The sequence below is a fragment of the Onychomys torridus genome, chromosome 5 (assembly GCF_903995425.1).
Source record: "Onychomys torridus chromosome 5, mOncTor1.1, whole genome shotgun sequence".
Lineage (NCBI taxonomy): Eukaryota > Metazoa > Chordata > Mammalia > Rodentia > Cricetidae > Onychomys > Onychomys torridus.
The window spans coordinates 131702659-131723363 of NC_050447.1; positions in this window are offsets into that span (position 1 = coordinate 131702659).

Below are 20705 nucleotides of genomic sequence, written 5' to 3' on the forward strand. Positions count from 1 at the left end.
ACACACTTCCTCGAACAAAGCCACACCCACTCCAACAGGGCCACACCTCCTAATAGTGCCTATGAGCCTATGAGCCTATGGGGGCATTTTCATTCAAAGCACCATTAGAAAAGGTAGTGCTGGGCTGGGGAGATGGCTCAGTGGATAAGAGCACTGGCTGCTCTTCCAGAGGACCAGGGTTCAATTCTCAGCTCCCACATGGCAGCTCATAACTGTCTGTAACTCCTGTTACTGGGGATCTGACACTTCCACAGAAACATACAGGCAGGCAGAACACAAATGTACTTGGATTAAAAACAAATCATTTTAAAAAAGAAAGAAGTTGCAGTGCTCTATGACTGCATGTCTATCAGTTATAGTTTCCTGAAACTACTGTGTATTGGGGGGCAGGCCTTGGTTGAAGTGTAGTGCATGGCTGTATATTGGGGGACAGCTATGTGATACATTGTGTGCGTTTTCTGCCTCCCTCAGTCCATTTAAATGGTATGTGTGAGGTGTCATTCTTGATGCTGGCTTCACAGTAGTGGAGAACGTTCCACCCTCCACAGCTTAGATTTTAGTGGACATCCTGGTGACTAAGAAGTCAAGCCTCCTGTCACAGAGACGTTGGTCCTTTTTGAATTCAGCTCACACTTATTCATAATGATAATTATGTGCTATGTGCAAAGCCTGCTGCTGGCCTTCGTGTGTGTAATATGTCTGCACTGACCTCTAACACAGGAGTCCTCTCAGGAGACTGAGCCCTTAGGTTTTTCTTAGGGTTAGTCCCTTCTTTAAAGATCATCTGTAAACTTTTTGAAACATTTTAAACTTAGAGTAGTTTCTATAAACTTAAAACCAACATATCCATTCATCAATTTAGCATTGTCTTTGGAATTATTTCAAATTTTCATTTTCTGTGAGAAAGAAAAAAAAAAATCTAAATGTTGTCAGCAGCTCTGCAGTTGTACTGATGACCACTGGAGGGCACGGCTGATCACAGATTGACTTCTATTATTTTACTCTGAGCTCAACCCAGGCCATGGGCTAGTCTACACAGCAGGGGCCTGTCAAAGGCAGGTTTGTTTCCTTCTGGCCTTCCTCAGCATAGTGGGCTTCTGGGTAGATTCTCTGGAGTAGTTCTCAGATGTTCTCCTCTGGACTGACTCCCAACAGTGACTCAGGAATTCCCATTGGAGCCTCTCGTACTTGTGGTTTGTGAGCATGTTGTGGGAATTCTCTCTCTCTCTCTCTCTCTCTCTCTCTCTCTCTCTCTCTCTCTCTCTCTCTGTCTCGTGTGTGTGTGTGTGTGTGTGTGTGTGTGTGTGTGTGTGTGTGTGTGTGTGATATTATGTGAGGACATACTCATGCCATACTATGCCATGCTTGTGGAGGTCAGAGGACAATTGTGTAGAGTTGTTTCTCTTTACCTTTATGTGGTTTCTGGAGATTGAACTCAAGTCAACCAGCTTGTGTGGCAAGCACCTTTACATGACGAGCCAACTTGCTGGCCCCTACTCTCTTCTTGAGGTAGCATTGTGACTGTTCTTCTTTGTTCTAAGTGAAAATCTGATTACTTCCCAAGGAAGGGGACAGGCAGGTGTTCCTTTAGGGGTGCAGCTAACCACTGGCTGCTCCTGGATGTGTAGAAGGGATGTTAGTAGTAGGGGGAATGGCAGAGATGGCATGGTGAGGAAGACATTTAAATCTTCTTCTTCTTCTTCTTCTTCTTCTTCTTCTTCTTCTTCTTCTTCTTCTTCTTCTTCTTCTTCTTTTCAAGACAGGGTTTGTCCTGGAACTCACAGAGATCTGCCTGCCTCTGCCTCCTGAGTGCTAGGATTAAAGGCATGTGCCACCACTGCCTGGCTGACATTTTAAGTCTTAATGTGTGAGTTGCCATTTCTCGTCAGTGGACTTAGGGCATCCTTAAGTCTCAGTGGGCATGAGGGGTCTTCCTTTCACCACCCAGACATATATATTATCTCACACGATCTCCTGAGCAGCCTTGCAGGGCAGCAGTATTGTGTCCACTTCACAGATGAGAAAGGGGCCCCAAGATGACCAGACCACAATGTACATGAGTTTAGAAATTGCGTCAGTTGGGTTACAAGGTTTCCCTTAGTCTGTCACACACAGCCCATCTGCCTTGTTCCAGCCTGAGCCCTATGATGTCTTGGACCTCCCCTGACATAATTCAGCCCTCAGAGGGGACTGTGGAAAGATGGCAGGAGGGGGTCAATGAGATTTTTATGAACTGAGAGCTTCAGAAATAACTTGCCCTTCCCAAGGAACTGCTGATTTGATTCTTGAAGTAGTCCATCCCATTAATCCAATTAGCTAATGGGAATGGAGGCATCCTAATACACTGGAGCTGGAAGGGGCATCAGCAGTCACATGCTTGGCTTGTTTATCAAAGGGAGGGTCAGGGAGCTCGTGTGACAGCTGGGACAGCAAGAGCCCAGGTGGTAGCTTGGGCATTGTGTTGGGGCTTATTCCAAATTGCTTATTGATAACATTTGCTTAGAGTTTTGTGTTATTATCACAATACTGATGATTACTGAAGTATCAAAACATGTAGGACTCTCCTTTCTGGCCAAGACAGAGTAACAAGTTAAATTTTGTTAGTAGCAGCTGAAAGATCAAGCAAAAGACTTGGCAACTTTTTGTAGGCTTTCACAGTAGATGTTATGGTTTCGGTTCTTGAGAGAGGGATGTGCATGGGACAAGGGTCATGTTCGTCTCCCTTTTTGTTTTAAGTATTGCCTAACTTCAGCAAACAGCAGCTTCACCAGAGTGCAGAGTGGTAGTCTTGCTGGTAGGGGAAAGGGAGACAGAGGTTGCAAAGGCGGGTTTGGGATGATGCCAGGGGAGGCCGTTCAAGGGATGCCACAATCTCGGAGTTTCCTTCAGGTCCCTGGCATATCTTTAGTGACATATCTACTGACAAAGATCTAAAAGACTAGATGAGACCAGTATTGATGGGGCCCAGAAGGGGACTGTGATTTTAGACCCACTGTAAGAAGTCAGAGTTCTGATCCCGCCAAAGTAGGAGCCCTAAAAAGACCCACTGTGAGAGGAGGATTATGTTCCATGAGTGAGGACATGATCACTGTCACGACTCTAGGTCCACCTTAGAGCCCAAACCCCCGAACTCAAAAGGATCAAGATGATGATGGCATGTTACATAACTCAGCTGGTTAGCAGAAAAAAAGGCCACTGTGTACAGAGGAAGACAAAGTCAGGTTTTCTACCATGTGTCATTGCTCCAAAGCACCCTGTCTTAATAGTATCATACTAGATCAGGTTGTAGGTTCCATTGTGTGGGTTTTGAGGGCTACGCATATTTATGGCTGGACAATATGTAATAAAAAGCTCTAGACCTATGAAGAATAAAGTTAAACACATAGGCTTTCTTTATCATTTGAAATGCCAACTTCTTTTCATCGGTTCTGTCGGGGTATTTCAGATTGTTTTTGCTGATTAATGGAGTGTGGTGTTGTGGGCTTCACCACTGGGTTGGGTCTCTGATCTAGGATCACAAGTTGATTGTTTTTGAGTTGTTCTTGTTGTCCTGACTCATCTCCCTTGACTAGTAAGCTGTAGGAAGACTGGCTTCTTTAACTGACAGTGCTTTATGGATTAATTGGGAGATACTGTTCAGAAACATGTCCAAGGGTCCCTCTCTTCTTCCTTTTCTTCCCCTTCTCCCTCCAGCCACCCCTCCCTTCTTCTCCTTTCTTTTCTCAGAAGAGATTTTATGGGGTTAAGATAGGTATGGGGGGGTGGTTCAGAGTGTATTGTATGCACTGGGTGAATATTCTAGATTTCACTGAACATCTAGATGGCTGAATAGGGAAAAGAACTCCATATTTAGCGTAAAACCTGAAACTTTCAGGAGAAATACCTTTTGGCTTTCTTGATTCATGGTATGAATTATAAGCAATTTTCTCATACAACTTTAACTTGTGTTTTAAGTTATTTTCATGTTTGCCTTGCTATGATTCGACTGTGAAACATCTCTCCAAAGCTCATGTGTGAGAGGTGTGGTCCCCAGCTGGTGGATCCAGTCATTGAGAGATGGTTGCATCATGAGTCTCTGACTAGCATGATGAATTTATAACCTGATGGTACTATTGTGATATGTTGGAAACTTTCAGAGGCCGGGCCTTGTTAGAGGAAGTAGGTCATTGGAGGTATGTACTTGGAGGCTGTGTCTCATCTGGGTTCCTCTCCTCTCCTCTCTTCTCCTCCCATACCTCTCCTAGCCACTGTGAGGTGAGTAGCTTCTACCATATGATACCATCTGCCTCTCCCCAGACACAAACTTCTCAATCCACTGATCTTCAGCTGAGAACTCTGAAACCCCGAGCCACGGGAAACACATCCTCCCTGAAGATGGTTTCTTTGTCACAGGGACAGAAAAATTAACTAACATGCATTAATTAAAACTTAAATCTGCTGATTGTGGAAGAAACTCACTGAGGTTCTGTTGTAGCAGCCTTAACTAGGGGGTTCTGTGGAGGCCCCTTTGGGGAAAACTATTTCTTTGCCCCAGGTGGACACTTAACATTTTGAGCTACCCCACTTGGGTGGGTCAATCATCTAGCCAAAGGCCAACCCTCAGGTAGGAGGATGGATTCATGTTAAACCACGTTAATGAGATGGGAAAAATAATTATCCCTTAAAGGAGACAACAGTCTTCCTTCCCTGCACCTGCTCAGGTGCTACTGTTTCCAGAGCTGCAGCCATGCAGCTTCCTAGGTCTGTGGCTGTTTCTGAATCACTGCGGGAAGCATAATGTCCCCTTTTCTTCTCTAAGCATGGTCTCCCTAACATGTGGGCTTCATCCTTTCTCTACAGCTCTCTCCCTGCCTCCTACTTGCTCGCCCACCATGCGTCCGACCTCTACACCTAACCCAAATGGCATGGCTCTCTCTTTTCCTCTGCCCTACCCCATCACAGCTGCTGAGGGTAGAGCTAGCTTGCTTTGGAGTTTTTCTTTTAAACTCTGATAAAATTGTCATTGAACTTCCTTTTGAGGCTGTGCTTAAATTCTTTTATTAATGAGACTCAACTCCCAAGAGGGGCCCCGATTCCCTTGTGACGGTGTAAAGAGTCACTGTTTGTAGGCCTCTGTTTTATGGCCTAGTTAGAGGGTCGGTGGCATTCTAGGAAAAGCAAACCCTCACTATAGATTTTTTTCCTTTAGATAAAAAGTAAAAGCTTTTTAATCAGAAAGGAAGCAGAAGGTTTCTGTTAGAAATCTTTTTTTTTTTTTAAATTGTGATTTCTATTGGATTTGGAAAGATTTACTGTTCTTCAAATAAGTACATTTACTCAAGGAGGGAGTAAAATCAAGATTATTAATTTTGTAAGGCAGAAAACATCGTGAATCATGAAAACTCTTAATTCATGAGTTTTAATCATTCTCCTGTTTGTAATAGCAAATGGCTGGTCCTGTGGCTCGTGCTTCTGCGTCCTTGGAATGCTATGTAACTAGTTAAGAATCCATTTATGCTGCATGAGGCCTAGAACGGGGCAGGGGTGGTTGTCTATCCCATGCGGAAATTGCTCTGTTGGCTGATGCTGTCCCGGTGGTCTGCTTGGCACAAACTGCTGAGTGAGAGGCCAGAACCCAAAGAGCAGAGGTGCAAAGCAGGGGTATCATGATGCCCGTCTCTTCTCTAGCTCATCCTCAATTTGACAAAGTCTCCCACTGGTGGATCAGAGGAGATTTCACAGACTTGGTGTCCTTTGGAGAGTGGAAATGGCAAGATTTAGTGATTCAAACCCTGACAAAAGGTCTTTACTTGCCGCCCCCCCCCCAAATAAATTAACATGCAGCGGAGAGCTGTAGACACATGAGCAGACTCCTTAGCATCCTTTCTCCTGATTCTTGACCCCTTCCATCTGAGTTTCAGTATATGAGTAGATTTTGTTTGTTTGTTTTGTATGGGTACTTTTTGAAGGTTCTCATGTTGGCAGATGCTGAATGGCCCAAACCATTGGTACACCTGGCTCCTTTGGACAGCTTCCTGATAAACTACGGATTTCCACTGCTAAGAGCTCCCATTGCTCTGTGTCTTTTCCACAGAAGCACCCGCTTTTCAAATGGCAGCCACTCTTCTTGAGGAAATGGAGTTCAAGGTGAGCTGGGAAGTCAGGTGGCCTCTCTTCCAGCCCTAAGCAAACTAGGACATTGAAATACAAGTGTGGCGGTGCTGTGACGGTCATTTTAAAATTCAGAACTGGATTTACTGCCTTATTGAAAGTGACAGTACTTACTAAAAATGTTAGGAAACTACAACAAGTAAAAAGAAAACATTAAAACAAATGACCTCTACGCTGAGTCTCACTCCTGCATGTTGGGTCAGTGAACCCTTGTTCTAAATGTACAAATGGTAACTTAGCTTCTTCAGACTGTTGCCATGACTAAATGCAACACTGATCCTATGCTGAGAGATGGACTGAGGAGATATTTAATTATTCTTGTATTTTTTGAGATTATAATTACATCATTTCTCTTTCCCTTTCTCATATACTGCTCTTTGCTCTCTTTCAAATTCATGGCCTCCTTTTTAATTAATTATTGTTATATGCCTATATGTGTATATATATACACATATATATACACAGACACACATATATATATATATATACACACACACACACATACACACATATATATTCCTAAATATAACCTGCTCAGTCTGAATAATGTTTCATTAACCCTACCAGTTGAGAAAAAGACCACGACCACAATTTAAAGCTAAGTTTGAAGCAAGCTTTAATTAAATACTGGCCAGGAGGATGGGCTCTGGCCAGGTCCATCTTTAATTCCCCAGAAAAATGGCTCCAAATCAAGTTTTGCAGCAGCCTGAGTATTTCCCATTAGGTCCAATCAGGGGCAAGCATACATCTTGATGTACCTCCATCCTATATCCAACCAGGCAGGTATATATCCTGACGTATTTCCTGTCTGTGAACCTCCCACACATCAAGCACACCTGGTGCAGATGGGTCAAACAAACTTGTTTCCCATAAACAACAGCCTCCAGCAAGTCAGGAACTATCTGTCCTTGGGCTAGGGGCATGCTGATCAGGGACATGTTAGTTTCATGGATCTCTTGGCCATAGTAATTAAAACTTAAAATGTCACTTTGGCTCTCACAGTTACTTGTATGTACATTTTCAGGGCTGACTATTTGGATTTGGATACCCAATTGGTGTGTCTTCCCTGGGGAAGACTATTTCTCCACTTTCAGCGTTTCGTAGTTGCCTGTAGATCTTTGTGTAGGGTTGAAGACACATGGGTGGGCTTTTCTCTTTCTGGTGTGGCATGTTTGTTGGCGCCATCCTTGTTCAGGTCATGTTTGGGCAGTCATGCTGATGAGACTTTATGGGTGTAGCATCTGACGTTCCTAGGAGCCAACAGTCTTACAGCAAGTTCTCTGTTTCTCTGGCTCTTATGATCCTTCCAGCCCCTCTTCCACAATGTTCTCTGAGCCTTAGGTGTAGGAGCCGTTTTGTAGATGTAGCCATTGGGAATGAAGTCCACATCTGTGAATTTTCACTGTTTGTGTTTTTTTGTAATGGCCCAGAGGAGACATTGCAAAGTGTAAGGAGAGACCTCTGTATAGCTCCCCTCAGCTACAAGAGACACCAGACGGTCACCTTTCTTTTCAGCACATACAAAATGAACGAGTTGAGCAAGCAATCAGAACTCCAGGTTTGAAGGAGACCTTCAAAGAAAGAGATATAAAAGCCCCTACCCTCTATCTGTCTAAGCAATGGACATACAGACAAAGAACTCTGTCAGCCAAGGAAGTGACTGTGGAGTTGTCCATACCTCCTACCCCTCATCCTATAAAACCCTGAGACTTCTTTTCTGTTTGGAAAATGAGGCATCTTTTTGAGATGGACATTATTCCTCAGACTCAGACATGAGTAAAAAAAATCTGTCTCTTCCACCAACCTGCTTCCCGGTTTGTGGGGCTGGGGAACAGAAGAACCTCCGGTTCCCCAACACAAACGCTGCAATTAGAGGAGGGCAGGCATCTGGCTGGTTAGTAGACTGTCAAACTGAGGACATGGGACCACAGGACCCCGAGCAACAGTGAGAGGAACAGGACCTGGGTCAGATCTCTGGCCCTGGAGAGAGATGATATTCTGAACGGCATGGAAGGCCATAGTAATTATCTAAATCTTACAACTGGGTGCTTTCTGATAAAGAACAAGGGCAGCATATCATTGCCCTGTCCTGATACGTGTCCATCATCCAGACAGGAAAGGCCCATAGGAAAAGCTCTAAAAACACTGGAGACTCTAGAAATCGCAAAAGCCCCCTGAAAGGCTTATTGGGAGAAGATTCCTTTGGCCCTTGTCTGTCCTCACCCTGGAGACTGTACCACTTTTTCTGCAGTAAATTCTGCTCAGTTCCTGTGCTACAGTTTGTGTATTTCATCTGAATTCTTGTGATGGCAGTTACAAGTGAAAGGCCAGTGAGAAGGCCAGACATGAGGAGTAAGCCACCGAAGACAGCATAGGCTTTTATGTGGGGAAAACCCTGCAGAGGGCATCTCTGTAAAACCAGAGCCTGCTGTCTCCTTACTGAAAAGCCTCTTCACCGATGTAGCAATCCAAATCAGACCGAATCAAACTGAATTAAGAAAAAGCCCAGGTTTAATGGTTAAAACATTCCCAGATGATTTTCCAGCCTCCAGAGAGGAGATGGGGACGAGAGACCAAAACAAACAAACAAACAAACAAACAAACAAACAAACAAACCAACAAACCAACAAACCAACCCACGTATCTGTTTTCTGGGGTGCGGTTTAAATACCCTGTGGGAGTGGTCTTGACCATCTCTGGGGGAGGAGCTGAGTTCAGCAGGCTTTCTGAGATGAGGCAGGGTTGGGGAGAGAGAGGTGGGGGAGGGGGTTGAGGTGGAGCTCCCACCAGAACATCCCAGACTCTTTGGGTACATGGGTGGCAGGGGCCGAGTGAAGCTCCCACCGGAAATGCTTATATGCTGGAGAGTTGTAGGACTGAAGGGGTGCAGGGAAGGAGATTTGAATTTCCATTTTGTAAATTTTTTTTTTGGACTCAGTGCATAGTCAGTTAAAGATATTCGGTAACCAGCAGACATCTTTCCTCATGGTCTTTACTAGGGTTCACAGGGCCAGGGAGTCAAGAATCTAGAGAAGGAAGTTAGTTTACTTCTAGAAATCAAACTATCATTATTATTGGAATTATCAAGGTTTAAACAAAATGGAGAAATTTTACACAATGGTGTGGCCCTGGATTACAAAAGACGGAGGTTGTTGGGGTGGAGGTATGGTGGCTGCTGAGGGGAGTCCAGATAGAGAAACTGGTAACAATGTGAAAGCAGTCACAGACAATATGGAAATGTATGTTCTAATAAAATTTTATTTAGGGCTAGATTCAACCTGCAGGTTAAGGCTTGCCAATTTCTGAACTCACCCTCACTATATTAAATGCAATGCCATCTTCAAATATTTAAATTTTACTCTCCTCATATCTTTATTGGTATATTGATGGAGATATTGGGGTAAATGCTGAGAGATCAGAGAGACAAAGGAAAAAGCCACAGCCATCTCTCACCTCACCGACTCCTCAGCCGAAAAAGACCTGAGCTCCCGTCTCCTCCTGCTTTATATTCCTGTCTCAGCCCAGCCATATCACTTCCTGTCTCCACCTTCCTAGTGCTGGGATTAAAGGTGTGAGATCTCAAGGGCTGGGATCAAAGGTGTGTGCCACCACTGCCTGGCCTCTGTGGTTAACTAGTGGCTTAGCTTTGCACTCTGATCTCCAGGCAAGCTTTATTTGTTAGATCACAGACAAAATATCACTACATGGAGAAAAAAGGGAAACAATTTTATATGAATTTCAATGAATTAGTTTATTGTTGCAGTGTTGGGGTCTGAACCTATGGCCTTGTATGTCGTAGGCTGGTGCTCTACCATGGACCTACCTCACCCACAAAATGCTTTCCTAAAACAGAGAACTGTATGTAGACATATTTTAAACTCAGCTTTACTTAAGCTTAGCAGAAGAGAATGAGCAGAAATGAGGCTGCAGAATCTGCCGAGATTCACACTGTGTGTTTTCACTGTTCCTGGTGTCATTCCTAAAATATTTCCTGGGAGTGAAGGCAGAGAGGATGGTGGAGAGGCCGGAATAGCTTTTACTTTTCAAAACTGTATCTTTCAATTTTGGCTGGGGCAGTTGGCTTCCTACTGTGACAAGAGTGAAAATACACATCTGCCATTCCTCACGCCTCGGAACACCCATTACTGGTTCATTGTCTTTAAATGTTCTATTGTCACAGCAAGACACCCCTGAAAAGCCCCTAAGGGAGGGCACCCTGTCTAGGCATGCTGAAGGGCTGGCAGTTGATCAGGAGGCTGAGGTAAATGCTGCTGCTGCCACAGTCACCCCCCCCCCCTTGGTTTCCTCAGTCCACTTTTAGGGTGGGTCTTTCCTCCTCATTTAAAGATCTCTGGAAATGCCCTTATAGACACATCCGGGAGTGTGTCTCCTGGGTGATCCTAAAAGTCCATCCATGTTGATGATAAATTTCACCTAATAGATCACTTTTTCTTTTTTAGAGACCAAATCTCTCTTTGTACAATGAGCTGGTCAGGTACTCACTACATAGCCCAGGCTGGCCTCAAACTTGTGGAGACCCTTCTGGCTCAGTCTCCTGAGTCTTGGGATTTACAGGTGTGAGCCATCATGCCTAGCTGAATTTAGCATTTGTGTGTGTGTGTGTGTGTGTGTGTGTGTGTGTGTGTGTGTGTGTGTGTCTGTCACTAATGGTGCAGGTGCCCACAAAGGCCAAAGGAAGGTACTGGATCCTCTGGAACAGGAGCTACAGGAGGTTGTGATCTGCCTGAGGCAGATGCTGGGAGATGCACTGAGTCCTCTGTGTGAGACACAAGTGCTGTTCCAACTCCATAGCCATATAAACACACCACATTTAAAGCGTCACATCCCTCCCCTGGCTTATGGGAATCTCATAATGGAAAATATATTCAGTTCACTTTTGCAAGTTCCCATCTTCTAACAGCCCAATACTACTCAAGTGTCCAAAATCTAACATTATTTTTTTCTGGGATTCAAGGCCACCTGGTGCTTGCAGAGACCAGAAAAGGATGCTAGATTCCTGGAACTGGAGTTATAGACAATTATGAGCCACCATGTTGATGCCAGGAACTGAACATGGGTCCTCTGCAAGAGCAACAAGTGCTTTAGTCACTGGGCCATCTCTCTGAGGTTTGAGGTTGTGGTCCCTGGGGACAGGGAAGTCATGCCAGTAAAAGCTTGAGGAGGCAGTGGTCACCCTGTTCCTGCAGTTAGTGGGTGCTGTCCATCAGGAAGGTAGGAGCATCAGGCTGCTGGTCACCCTGTTCCTGCAGTTAGTGGGTGCTGTCCATCAGGAAGGTAGGAGCATCAGGCTGCTGGTCACCCTGTTCCTGCAGTTAGTGGGTGCTGTCCATCAAGAAGGTAGGAGCATCAGGCTGCTGGTCACCCTGTTCCTGCAGTTAGTGGGTGCTGTCCATCAGGAAGGTAGGAGCATCAGGCTGCTGGTCACCCTGTTCCTGCAGTTAGTGGGTGCTGTCCATCAGGAAGGTAGGAGCATCAGGCTGCTGGTCACCCTGTTCCTGCAGTTAGTGGGTGCTGTCCATCAGGAAGGTAGGAGCATCAGGCTGCTGGTCACCCTGTTCCTGCAGTTAGTGGGTGCTGTCCATCAGGAAGGTAGGAGCATCAGGCTGCTGGTCACCCTGTTCCTGCAGTTAGTGGGTGCTGTCCATCAGGAAGGTAGGAGCATCAGGCTGCTGGTCACTCTGTTCCTGCAGTTAGTGGGTGCTGTCCATCAGGAAGGTAGGAGCATCAGGCTGCTGGTCACCCTGTTCCTGCAGTTAGTGGGTGCTGTCCATCAGGAAGGTAGGAGCATCAGGCAGTAGTCACACTGTATCTGCAGGCAAGAAGCAAGGAGCAATGAATGCTGGTACTTAGCTTGCTGGCTTTTTTTTTTTTTTTTTTAAATTCAATTCAGGATCCTGCCTCAGGGAATGATGCCACTCATGATCAAGGTATGATTGGTAATCTTGACTGGATTTAGGAATGTTTAGGAGAGTGGTAATGCACACTTCTGGGAATGTCTATGAGAGAAATTACAGAGAATAAGAAGATGGCACCATATAATGGAGGAAGAGGGGAGGAGGAGGAAGTCCCCTAGCACAGGCCCATCTGTGTGCCATGCTTGCCCACTGTTGTGATACTCTCCTCACTGCAGATCCACAGAGTGGAGCAAGCCAGGCCCAGGCTGAGACATCTGAATTCTTGAGCCAAATAATTGTTTTTGGGATTGTTTCTCTTCGGTGTTTGTCCTAGTGGTGAAAAGCCTAACACACATGAGTGGTCTCCTCTGGGTGGATATGATCTTTAATCTAAAGACAATGCCAAACGATGGTAGGGTATGAACAAATTGGATTGTCTTAAAGAGGATAAAGGAATACATTACTTTTTAAAAACTGAATGAGCAAGTGGTCAGAGTTTGTTTCAGTGTGAGGAAGCAACAACAGAAAGTTAGTGCGCCTCCAGAGCAGAGGGAGACCCAGCAGCAAACAGCAGCCTATTGTTAATAGTTACCCGATAAAGGGCCGCTAGGAGGGTGATTAAAATGTCTGAGTGAACTTGGCTTCAGGCTGAGGTCGAGCTGGTGTCTTTTTACTAGAGAGTGGTCTTCAGTTGGTTTCTGCATTGGGAGGACTTTGACATCCGGGGCTGGAGTTGATGAAGTGTGTGGTACAATGCACTTAATACACAGTGCATCAGAGAGCTTTCTGCATGTCCACTGTGGGGCTGGTTCTCGGGCTTTGGGGTCCAAAAATTGTAGGATGGCTTTCTACTGTCACGGGGGGAGGCGGTGGTCTCTGGGGTTCTACACACGACATCCCCACATTCATTTTAGCAATTTCCCATCTTCAGGTTCGTAATACTCTGGGCCTTGAGGGCTTGGCACAAGTTCCTATGGAAGGGGCTTTTGACACACCTAGAGAGCTAGGTGCTTGGTGTTGGGCTTTATCCTTTTCAATTACAGTCATGGCTCCCCCAAACATGTCTGCATCTCTAGTCCTGTTCACCTTTGAGTTAGAATCTTGTAGGGGCTGGAGAGATGGCTCAGCAGCTAAGAGCGTGTACTTCTCTTCCCGGGGACCAGAGTTAGGTTCCATTCATGATGCCACAGCTCTCAGGAGCCGCTCATTTCTGAAAGCCCCTCCTCTGATCTGGCTACACTGGGGACTAATCTTTCTACATATGAAGTCTTAGGGGATGTTTCAGATCCAAACAAACCGTAACCATCAGGGGCCTTTCCGGGAGGGAAGTAGGCTGTAAGCGTGGAACCTCCATGAATGGAGTTTACATCCTTAGAAAAGAGATCACAGGTATTTAGCTTGCCCTATCTACCAGTGTCTTAGACTTAACTGCTGCAACAAAACATCATGACTAAAAAGCAATTTGGGGAGGAAAGGGTTTATTTGGCTTATACTTTCCGATCATAGCTCATCATTAGGGGAAGTCAGAACAGGAATCTGGAGGCAGGAGCTGGTGCAAAGACCATGGAGGGAGCTGCTTACTGGCTTGCTCATCATGGCTTGCTCAGCCTGTTTTCTTATAGAACCCAGGACCATCAGCCCAGGGATGGCACCACCCACCATGGGCAGGGTCCTCACCAATTGATCACTAATTGAGAAAATGCCTTACAACTTGTGGTGATATTGTGTTCCCCAATATATCGTGCACTCTAATAAATTTATCTGGGGTCAGAGAACAGAACAGCCACTAGACAGACATAGAGGCCAGAAAATGGTGGCACTCACGCCTTTAATCCTAGTCTTCTGGAGGCAGAGATCCATCCGGATCTCTGTGAGTTCAAAGTCACACTGGAAACATCCAGGCATGGTGACTCAAGCCTTTAATCCCAGGAAGTGATGGCAGGAAGCAGAAAGGTATAATAAGGCATGGGGACCAGGAACTAGAGCTAGTTAAGCTTTTAGGCCTTTAGCCACAGTTCAGCTGAGATTCATTTGGATGAGAACTCAGAAGCTTCCAGTCTGAGGAAACAGGATCAGCTGAGGAATTGGCAAGGTGAAGTGGCTGTGGCTTGTTCTGCTTCTCTGATCTTTCAGCGTTCACCCCAATACCTGGCTCCAGGTTTGTTTTTATTAACAAAACCTTCTAACAATTTGTGCTACAACAGCTGGATCCCATGGAGGCATTTCCTCAACTGAGGACCTTCCTCTCTGATGACTCCAGATTGTGCCAAGTTGACACAAAACCAGCCAGTACAACCAGACAAGAGCATAAAGGTGAACTGAGAAGAAGCTGTGGCCATATGTGGCCTCCACATCCAAGCCTCCAAAAATTAGCAATAAATTTCTATCATTTCTGCCACCCAGTCTTTGGGGATCAGGTTAGTCCACTGAACGGCCTGCATTGAGAGCAAAGTGGACCAAGAGAGACAGACAGGCTTCCTCAGGGAAAGAGCCTTGTGTAAGCCCTAAGAACATGGCAGAGGGAACAAGAGCCTGAACAGCAGAACATGAGGGAAGGAGGGAGCCAGATCCACTGATGCCCTCGGAGCTGCAGATTGACAGTCACTGCTTCCCGTATGCACCCCACTGTCACTTTAGAAATGTATTACTTTCCCAAATGTGGCTAGATCATCTTAGGTTTTCTGGTTTTTTTTTTTTTTTTTTTTTTTTTTTAATTAGAAATAGTCCTTCAGCTGTAGTTGCTAAGATTCACATGTCTCAGAGGCAAAGGGACCCTGCCAGTCTTGCTTGGAGCATCCAGGACTGTTTCTTTTCCTGCCTCAAGCATTCCTAGTAGGCTAGGGGAAAATGGGGATCACAGTTCAGTCTGTAAGTCCCCCAAAATGTCTTTTCTGCTTTCCTGGCCTTCTGAGTCTGCAAGTTTCCATGCTGCTGGGGCTCATGTAGCCCAGGCTGGCCCTGTGCTCCCTGTCTCAGCTTCTCAAGTGCCAAGAACTTTCTCTATTTTTTTTCTCCTTGGATTTTTTTTTTCCTTCGAGACAGGGTTTCTCTGTGTAGTTTTGGTGCCTGTCCTGGATCTCATTCTGTAGACCAGGCTGTCATTGAACTCACAGTGATCTGCCTGGCTCTGCCTTCCAAGTGCTGAGATTAAAGGCGTGAGCCACCACAGCCCAGCTCTCCTCTGATTCTAAGGATTCTTGAACTTAACTGTCTTTTGACTTTCCAGGGAAAAAAACCAAAACTGAATTTCTGTTTTCCTTTTCAAATTCATTTCTGCCTGTAGGTTTCTATAGGATTGTCTTCTGTAACTAAGCAAAATTTACTCACTAACTTATGCTGCTGGCTCCACCAGATAGAAGGCTGATGAGGTTGAAGAAGTTGCCTTGTTCACATTATATAACTGAGAACAGTGGTTCACCCATGGCCAGACAAACTGTTTTACACGTATTGCTGAAAGCCCGGGGCTGTGCAGTGAATCTTTGCACATTTGCACATTAGTTTCTTCTAAGGTTCAGGCCTTTGTTCTCTTGAAGTGCTGGGATTAAACCTAGGGCTCTGAATATTCTACCACCGAGCCACACCCCATCCCATTCCTAAAACTTTTCTTACTTCTTTTTTTAGAGTCTAGACTGGCCTGGAATTTTCTGTGAAGCTCATGCTGGCCTTGAAGTTGTGATCTATTGCTCAGTTCTCTGAAAGGCTGAATGCTGGAATCGCAAACCCATCCATTATTCCTGGGGTTGGTTAACTTTCAAGTTGGTTCTAGTTGTTGACACACAATGGAGGTCTGCCTGAGAGACATAGCGCTTCACCCGCTGGATGAGAGACACAGCGCTTCACCCCTCGACGTGAAGCTCCTCTGCAGCGTCTGCGGCAGTGTGAGGAAAACCCAGATGAGAACTTGAGGGGCAGATCTGTAGGGCAACAAAAAGGCCCCACAGGGCCAAGTGTCTGAAGCGGGACCTGCACAGTTGTGGGATTTACAGGCTTCTCTCAGGTGACTGAGGGGTGATGGGACCTTCATTTCTGCCATTTTTCCCTGTGATATTTTGGTCTTTTCAATGACCAGGGAGAGCGGAACAATTTTCCTTAAGTGTTCATTAGTGGGGCACCAGGATGGAGTGTGGCCAGTTCTACACTGATAAAATGTCTAAGGATATTTCAGGCACCCTCTCTTGGCTGACAGTTCTTCCCACGAAGGCCTCCACTAATGGTTCTTGGTGGTTAACCCTGACAACATACATTGTGGGTGGTGTGGTCTCATTAGTTTGATATTCCTAGTCAATAACCACACCACCAAACGACTTGATAATCATGATTATTCTTCTACTGGGAATAAGGTAGATTGTATGTTGTTTGTTTACGGTCAGCAGAGGACTGAAGTATTTAGAGGTATTTAGATCCAAGTAGTTAGAAATAAGAAGGGTTGATTTGAAAAAAATGCTTAACTTTTGATCAGGGGTTTGGATTTCTAAGACTTAGAACCCTCTCCCAACTGAAGTCCAAGAAAATACTGCCTCTGCTTGTAGCACTGTGTGATGTAGACATCTACCATGGCTGAATCATCACCCATTGTAAACCCAGTATTGGCTAACAATCAAGTAGCCAGGCAGTTTGTCTAAATTATAGGTCAGTTTGAAAATAGAGGAAGTAATATTAAATTATAGCAATAACTTCAGGACTTAAAAATCTCCTTGAGATTTTTAAAATCGTGAGATTCCTCTTTGAAGATGGGTGACCCAGGAGTCTGCTGCTCTGGATCAATTGGCTGTGGCAGAATAAAAAGGAAGGTGGGTGTGTCGGGCCTGGCTTGGGCACCTTTGGAGATTTTCTAAGTAAAAGAATCTCAATCCCAGGCCAGGCTGGCAGGTAGAATTCGGGAAGGAGTAGATGCTATGTGATAGTTATTCCTTCCACATGGCTTTGCGTTCCACAGTTGAAGCTATCCACAGCACTTGGCCAGAAAATATTAAATGGAAAATTCTAGCCATAAACATGTCAGGGGCCAGTGTTGGGGTCCATTTCAACCTGTTGAAGGGTCCCTTGAATGGGGGAGTGAGAAATTGAGCAGTAATAGGAAGAAATATAGACACAGACAGAGAGAAAGACAGAGACACATGATAGCTTGGGGAGGATCCTGGGTCAATACCCAGCAGCCTCAAGTTTATTTCTAATGGGCTTTTTATACACTAGCAACGGGAGAGGCAAAAGACCTTCAAGATCAAATACAATGTACAACCAAGTGTAGACCTTCAAAACACTTGGTAACCATGTCCCACAGCAAAGCATCTTGTAATTAGGCCTTGAAGTATAAGATACCTGGTAACCATGCTTTTGCACCCTATTATGCAGCCTTGGAGAGCAACATAAACTCTGACTCTCTGATCTTGAATCAAATCACAAGTTGGAATCTTTGTGGGCTCCCACATAAACAACTATTTTTTATATTGCTCATCACTCTGAGGGTGTGATGGTATCTCTCATTGTCCCCCTTCTTCCTACCCAGACTGTGGATCCCTTCCCATCATCTTCACTCTATTGTGGTGTCACAGGAACTGTGCTTAGGTAACCTTTATTCTCCTAAAAAAGAAAATAAGTCTCCAAATCCCGTAGAGGTAAAGATGGAGACTGAATGGATATTTCAGAGAGAAACTGGAAAGTGAAAGAATGGCATCGCTTTCTGTTGCTGGGACAGTTAGAGATGCTCAGCTTATGTTGGCTTTTGGTTTTGAGGTTGGGGCCCATGATTGATGAGAACAAAGCTTTGTCTTTCATGGCTGAAGTGAAGGAGAGTGGAGGGCTGAGGTCCCATTTCAAAGTCCAGCTCCTGATGAATAGAAGACCCAACTATGGGATACATTTTCATAATTGCTCTATTTTTCACATGTTACTTAAAATTTCTTTTTATATCTAATTTGTAAATTAAACTTTATCATAGGGTTACATACATAACAAAAACTGCAAATTTGTTATCATTGTATGGCTTCAAATAGTTACTGAGTTGCTTCCAACATAAACCTCAGATAAGGGGAGACCTGTAGTCTTTTTTTTTGTTGTTGTTGCTGCTGTTGTTCTTTTAAGATGAGGTTTCTCTGTGTATCCCTCCTGTCCTGAAACTTGCTCTGTAGACCAGGCTGGCCTCAAACTCAGAACTCAGAACTCAGAGTTCTCTGTCTCCTGAGTTCTGGGATAAAAGGTGTGTGCCACCACCATGAAGCGTAGTCTTAAGGCAGAATTTCTTCTGGGAAACCTTAATTTTTTGGTCTTAAGGTCTTAACCTGAGGCCCTCCCGCACCATAATCCTCTTAAAGCCATCCATTGCCAATGCTACCTACAGAACAGCTGAATCTCAGAAACACCAAGACCAGCGTTTCACTGAAACATGGGTACCACGGACAAGCCAGGCTGCCACAGAAACCTAACCATCATTTATGGTAGGTGAAGCTCCACTGTTGCTGGCCAAACAGCCAGAGAAGAGGAGCAGGAAAGATGGATTTCCAAAGCAGACCCTGGTTTGGAGAGGAGGCAGGAGGAGGGTAAACAGTGGCCTCCAAGTTGATGTTCTGTGAATCAGAAGGAATGGATGATACCTGGAGTGGATGCATACCTGGAGTGGATGCATACATCAGCTCAAGATGTTTAAAAAGGTTTTGTTTGAAAAATAAACTCTGGATATGGAGAGATGACTGTGGTGGTATTGTATTCCCTAAAATATTGTGCACCCTAATAAACTTACCTGGGGTCAGAGACAGAACAGCCACAATATTAAACATAGAGGATAGGCAATGGTTGCACATGCCTTTAATCCTAGCATTCCAGAGGCAGAAATCCATGTGTTCAAGGATACAGCCAAGCATGGTGACTCATGCCTTTAATCCCAGGGAGTGATGGTAGAAAACAGAAAAGTATATAAGGCATGAGGATCAGAAACTAGAAGCATTTGGCTGGTTAAGCTTTTAGACTTTTGAACAACAGTTCAGCTGAGATCTGTTCGCATGAGGACTCAGAGGCTTCCAGTCTGAGGAAACAGGATCAGCTGAGGAACTGGCAAGGTGAGGAAGCAATGACTTGTTCTGTTTCTCTGATCTTCCAGTGTTCACCCCAATACCTGGCTCAGGTTTGATTTTATTAATAAGACCTGTTAAGCTTTGTGCTACAGATGACTCAGTAGTTAAGGGCACTGGCTGCTCTTCCAGAGGACCTGGTTTTGATTCCCAGCACCCACACGGTGGCTCACAGCCATCTGTGACTCCAGTTCCAAGGGACCCCTTTGTGGGCAAGGCATTGCACTTAGTGCACTTACATACATGCAGGCAACCCCCAAAAATGCATTAAGAAGAAAACAAAAGCCTTTGGAATTTCTCAAAGACCAAGGCAGATAGTCTTTTTGGGGAGGAGGTGGCTGTGGCTCTGGGCTGTCAAATCTGTGTGGTGGAATATATTTGTTGGAAAGATGAAGAGAGGAAACCTACAAGAGTGTGTTGTACCTGTACCCCCAGAGACCACCAAGGAGCTGGTGTCTGATATAAGCACATAAGGGTCCTTTTATTGTCAGGTTTGAACCTGGGCCACCACCAGGCAGATGGGGGGAAACGCAGTGGCAGCAGCTGAGGGCCCAGGGGTAGAGGGGTTTTAGGGGCAAAAACCGCAAGCCTGGAATTACATGCTTTGGTAGCTGGGGATTGGGAAGAAGGGATATGGGGCAAGGTGATTTCTGAAACTATTAGTCTAGCCTTTTGGTGTGAAACCACATTTGAAACTATTGGGTTGGACTTTTTGGTGGGGAACCACAACTTGCTGAACAGGATTATCTGGGGTGCTCAGCAGGATTGTCTAGACATCTTTAAGGGCCACAAACTGCAGACAGACAGACTGTCTGCAGCACCATACTGCCCTGTATCTGTTCTAATTGTCACGGCACATTCCTGAGGACCTTCCTGGAACTGAGTACAGCAGGTGGTCTGAGATGGCGGCCCTTCCCTAGGATGGAGTCTGTATTCCTTCACAAGTACAGAGAACCCACAGCATCCTTCTGAAGTCTAAAGAAAGAGAATCATAATAAATACCTGTAAGGAGCCAAGGACTCAGAGATTAACTGCACAGAGACCACTGTTACTAATCTAAGATGTGTAAAATCATTACTGTCCACAGTCAATACAGTGTGCTGTTTAGCTTACTATTGTGTCTTAGTAAATGGAAAAATATTTACTAAGGGCTGGCGAGATGGCCTACTGGGTAAAAGAGCTTGCTGCTCAAACCTGAAAACCTGAGTTCAATCCCTGGAAACCTTGGTGGAAAGAGAAAACTGACTCCTGAAAGTTGTCTCAAATCTCCACACATGTGCTAGGCCACATGTCTGCACACACACACACTCTCTCTCTCTCTCTTTAATAATAAGCAAAAGTTTTAAATGTGATTCTGCCCATGGCCCTCTTCCTTCAACTTTGCCTTTCTCAAGCTGTCTCACTATCCCACAGCTGGGAATTCTACCAGGGAAAATTCTCAGGGGCCCAAGCATCAGGATTTGGGAGGGATTCTGTTCCAAGTTTCCTAATGTACCAGCAGGATCATGTACGTCATCATCATGTAGAATGTTGCTGATAGATCACATCTGATGGGATGCTGTGAAGGGCTTATGGT